Genomic DNA, 5,874 nt, shown 5'->3' on the forward strand with positions numbered 1-5,874 from the left:
TGAGATCCGTACTCTTCAACTAACTTGCAACAAGCAGATTTCTCTTTTTTGTTTCTCTCAAATGAAAGAACATATGGACTTCAAACTTTCCAGATCAAACAAACTTTACAACTTCAATGTGTGAAAAAACATTCAGATTATTTGGACCAACATAAATATACAAAATGTGAATTTTTTTGATTAAAAAAATAAATTTAAGCATTTTAAATGCATGAAAAAATCTGAAAGTTTTTTCCCACGTAGTAATTAGAATGTTTTGTTGTCCTGCAAAGTGTGAAGTTTATACGTTGTTTCGTTTGAGAGAAACAAAAATGACAAATGTGCCTGCACGGATCTTGATGCCAAAATGGATGGCTAAGATAAGGGGTACCATGTAGCTCCAACTACACAAAACCACACTCCAATGCAATGTTGAAGCTTTGGTGCTTTGGTGCGTCCACACTACTGCTATGTGGTTTCCACAATTGTAGTCTTTGTTGTTGCACGATCATGTGAAAGATAGGTGGCGCTCTGTTGTTTGGTTTAAGGTTGCCCCTAGTTGGGGAGATCGAGAAGAAAACCAATAGAAAAGCGATACAAATGGTTGTGACTGCTTATTTGGTTATTAGTCATTCCTTTCCTGCGCTTTTTCACAAACTTGTTATTTACTCGTTTAGCTACATGTTTTTCAAGCGATGCAAACGTGTTATTTAATCCGGTTTGTACCGGATAATTTCCTGGTCATTCTTTAACTAGAAAATAGTAGAAGAAAACCAAATCTATGAGACACCCACAATGAATCATCGTGTAACTGAAAATTTATGAAAATTTAGAGCATCACTGAGCAGTGGCGGAGCTTCATGGGGCCACCAACCTGGACGGTGCCCCCCCCCCCCCCCCCAAACTCAAAGAAAAATTGTGTATATATCATTGTTGAACGCGTCTAGCGGGCGGCTGGCTGCCCGCTAGCGCTCTTGGGCGGTCGGCTTTGTTGTCAGATATAGTACGCGTAAGCATCCCTGTGGCCGAAAAGACACTACTAGTTAATCACCTTATATGCCATCTGTTCTTTACGTGATGGGTGTCTGCATGCTGTCACATTAATGTTCCTCATGCTCGTCACTTGTGCTTTAATTTTTGATTTTCAAAATTATAAAAGACATATATTCTAAACCGTGTGTTAAAATTCATATCCGCTTTCACCGTTGAAATCCTCGCGACGTGCTCTTCAAAAGTAGATCCCGCATGGGGACGTTTCGACGAACTAGTCTTCCTGCCAACTAAACATCAATGTGTGTGCAACTAGACTAGATTGCCGCGCCAACTGAGCATATGTGTGTGCCAAATAGTCCTGCCAACTAAATATCAATGTGTGTGCAACTAGACTAAATTACAAGCCAACTAAGCATATGTGTGTGCAACTAGACTTCTTGCCAACTAAACATCAATGTGTGTGCAGCTAGACTATATTACAATCCAACTAAACATCAATGTGTATGCAACTAGACTACATTAGAAGCCAATTAAACATCAATGTGTGTGCAACTAGACTACATTACAAGAAAAGGTTGCACATCGACTTTCGTCGAGGCAATAGACTAGTTGCACATCAAAGTTGTCGTGGTTGCTAGGTTGCAACCTCATACGAAGGTGCAAGCTTAAAACATTAGTTTTGGAAAAAAAATTGCACGATGTAGTACTAAAGTTGCACAATACAGTACTAAAGTTGCACAATATATCATCAAAGTTAGCATCAAAAAAATTTCATTGAAACATACCCATATGGGATCTAGTTTCAAAGATCTCGTCATGACAAACCCAACAGTGAAAACGGATCTGAATTCCGACACGTGGTTTGAAAAATATGACTTTTTAAAAATTAAAGAACCGAAATAAATACACGTGAATCTGCTTTGTTGTCCATCGGATATAATAAGTCTGATTGCATTTAATGATCAATCACATGCACTAGCAGCCAAAATCCTACGCATGCATGTCTGTGGCAGAGCCGGTCGCTCGTTCTCTCTATTTGGTGCGCGTGCACTTTGTAGGTTTTAGGATCATTGTTTTGGATCATTGTTTTGGACCATTGTTTCACTAAAAATCAGCATATGTTCATTTTATTTGCCCCCAGTGCCCCCAATGATTTTAGCCCAAGCTCCGCCACTGCCACTAAGAGCTATGGATGGGAAATGCAAGCTCACACCAACCAGGATCACCACATAACACCAACCAAGATCACCACAACTTTGTGTGTCGGAGTATTGGGCCACGTGTAGGCAAACCCGAGTCCCCGAGCCTTTCAAGACTTTGGGCCGACTTCGACCCACGAGACCCCAGAATGGAGCACCGCCTTCTGGTGGCCGGCTACCCGAAGGCGGCCTAACACCAGCGACCGGCACCAAAACAGGCCGTCTCCTAGCAGACCGCCTCCGGAGAGGCCGGCCTCTAGCAGGCGGCCACCAGGCACCCTCAGAGCCTGTGCCCTTCATCAAGAAGACAAGACCGGGAGAGGCTATAATGTAGCCCCGTACCCCCGGATCCCGGGCCTGGCATGGCTACAGTGCCCTGTACAGGCAAAGATCCCCGCACGATGTGGCACTGTTGCCATTTCCCCTTTATGCCACTACTGACGGCGGAACACTGTTCCCATGATGGCCTGTCGGGTACGGCCCGCAGGCGGCGGGCCCTACGGGGCAGTGAGAGCCCGGAAGGCGGCCTACGATGTACCAGCCGGAACTATGGGAGGTCGGCCCCCAGCAGGCGGCCGGACCGTCCCCTGAAGGCAGCATGACGTCAACCAGACGGGGTGCGGTGTGGCTACAGTGATCTTCCACCGGGCGGCGGGACTGTAGCCACGCTCCCCTGACCAAGCCTGCGTCATTAGCACCATGGCTACAGTAATCAGCCATCAACCGGACCCTCCAGCGGCGGGCGCGACCTGTCGGCTCTGTACCAGATCGGTCGGAGGGCCCGCCAGGCGGCGGGACCCAGCTGCCGGCAGAGAAGCCGGCGACCAGAGACGCCGACAGCCGGGCCCAAAGCCCGGCCAAGTTACCATTGTACCCCTGGGGGGTAAGCCTATATAAACCCCCCAGGGCACCCATGCAAAGGGTTCCGAACCTGATGGACCTAGACTCATACCTAGAGGAAGAAGAGAGCTAGCCCTGCCTCCTTCAACCTCTAGCATACAGCTCAAGGAGCACCTTGTATTCGCCTGTGCTGCAGACAGCAACCGACTAGCCGAGTCCCTTGTGATTGCAGCTGAGAAACGGGTCCTGGAAAGGGTTATGGCATTGGCAGGCTAGCAGTCGGAAATGTCACAAACACCCAAGGAGTCGGAAGTTGAGGGCTTGTTCAGGCCGGCAAAGGAAACAAAGAAGATACCCTTGGACCCGGAGCACCCGGAGAGGCACGCTCTCATTGGAACAAACCTTGACAGTAAATAGGAAGGCGAGCTCATCGATTTCCTCCGTGAGAATCGTGACATCTTCGCATGGTCTCCCAAAGACATGCCGGGTGTTCGGACGGATTTCGCCGAGCACAAGCTACACGTCCGACCTGAGGTGAAGCCGCTCAGGCATCCCTTGTGCCGCCTGTCGGAATAAAAAAGAAGAGTCGTTGGAGAAGAAATAGCCCGGCTTCTGGCAGTTGGCTTCATCATGGAGGTGTTCCTTCCCGAATGGTTGTCCAACCCGGTTCTTGTGCTGAAGAAGAACAAGCAATGGCGCATGTGCATTGATTATACCAGCCTCAACAAAGCTTTCCCCAAAGACCCCTTTGCCTTGCCAAGAATCAACCAAGTGATAGACTCCACAGCCGGATGCGAGCTGCTGAGTTTTTTGGATGCTTACTCAGGATACCATCAGATCAGGCTGAACCCAGCCGACAGGCTGAAGACCGCCTTCATCACACCATTCGGAGCCTTCTGTTACCTGACGATGACATTCGGCTTGAGGAATTCCGGTGCCATGTTTCAGCGATGCATGCAGAAGTGCCTCCTCAAGCAACTCGGTAGAAACGCCCACATTTATGTGGATGATGTGGTGGTGAAGACGGAGAAGCGAGGCACGCTGCTAGAAGACCTCGAAGAGATGTTCGACAACCTGCGTCGATTTCAAATCAAGCTCAACCCGGAGAAATGCGTCTTTGGAGTACCAGCTGGCCAACTTCTTGGCTTTCTGGTCTCAGAGCGTGGCATAGAGTGCAACTCTGTGAAGATCAAGGCAATTGAGAGTATGGAAGTACCCACCCGACTGCTGGACGTACAAAAATTCACCGACTGCCTGGCGTCCATTAGCCGCTTCCTCAGCCGGCTGGGCGTGAAGGCTCTCCCACTATACCAGCTCATGAAGAAAACCACTTTTTTCAAGTGGAACAACAAGGCGGACGAAGGTTTCTGTCAGCTCAAGAAGATGTTGACCATCCTGCCTGTCCTGGCGGCCCCGACTGATAAAGAGCCCATGCTCCTTTACATTGCCGCCACCAGTCGAGTGGTCAGCACAGTCATAGTGGTAGAACGCAAGGAGGAAGGCAAGGCACTGCCGGTCCAGAGGCCGGTATATTATTTGAGTGAAGTACTGTCCGCCTCCAACCAAAATTACCCCCACTATCAGAAGATGTGCTATGGCGTACACTTCGCCGCCAAGAAGCTCAAGCCTTGCTTTCAAGAACACCCAATTACTGTTGTCTGCACCGCCCCACTTGCTGAGATCATTGGAAGCCGAGATGCTTCAGGTCGAGTGGCCAAGTGGGCCATAGATCTGGCCCCCTACACCATCTACTATCAGCCTCGCACCGCCATCAAGTCACAAGCACTGGCCGACATCCTCGTAGACTGGGCTGAGACCCAGTACCTGCCGCCAGCGCCAGACTCCACCCATTGGCGGATGCACTTTGATGGGTCAAAAATGCGCGCCGGTCTGGGAGCCGGCGTTGTCCTCACCTCTCCCAAAGGCGACAAGCTCAAATATGTGCTGCAGATCCACTTTGCCGCCTCCAACAATGTAGCAGAATATGAATCACTCATACATGGGCTCTGGCTTGCCAAGGAACTCGGCATTCGCCGGATCCTATGTTATGGCGATTCCGACTGGGATGCCAAGGATGCAAATATGGCGAGCTACCACTTCTTCGTAACAGCTTAGTGGATATTTTGAAGGGTGTGAGTTCCTCCATGTGCCAAGAAACGACAAAGAGCAAGCAGATGCCTTGGCATGGATTGGCTCCACCAGACAAGCAATACCAGCCGGCGTCGCTCTGCGCCGCCTCCTCAAGCCGTCTATCAAGCCGTCACCAGAATCAGATTCCATCTTCGTGCCGGCCCCTCCCGAAGCAGTCAGACCTGACTTGAGGGCCCCAGAAGCCGGCGCAGGGACTTCGGTAGGCGGCCAGGGGACTGCGGCAGCCACACTCGGCCCGGGGATTCCAGAACCCGGCCCGGGGACTGCAGCAGTCGGCCCGGGGACTTCTCCAGCTCAGCAAGCGGCAGCCGAATCCAACCCGCCGCCTCCTGGCCCAACCGCCCTTATAAAAGTTGCAGTCGTAGCAGTCGAAGAAATAACAGCACCATCCTGGGCTCAACCATTCCTCAAATTTCTAGTGAACAAGGAGCTGCCGACTGATGAGATCTCGGCCCGACAAGTGCAACAGCGGGCAGCAGCTTACACCATTGTCAACAGAGAGCTGGTGCGGCGAAGTGTCACTGGCGTTTATCAGCGCTGCGTGGAGCCAGACAAAGGCCAAGCAATCCTCAGGGATATCCAACAAGGCGAGTGCGATCACCACGTGGCTTCAAGATCACTTGTTGCCAAGGCTTTCCGCCATGGTTTTTTCTGGCCGACTGCTCTAGAAGAAGCCAAAGAACTGGTCCAGAAGTGTCAAGGGTGCCAGAAG

The sequence above is a fragment of the Triticum aestivum genome, chromosome 4B (genome assembly GCF_018294505.1).
Source record: "Triticum aestivum cultivar Chinese Spring chromosome 4B, IWGSC CS RefSeq v2.1, whole genome shotgun sequence".
Taxonomy (NCBI): Eukaryota; Viridiplantae; Streptophyta; class Magnoliopsida; order Poales; family Poaceae; genus Triticum; species Triticum aestivum.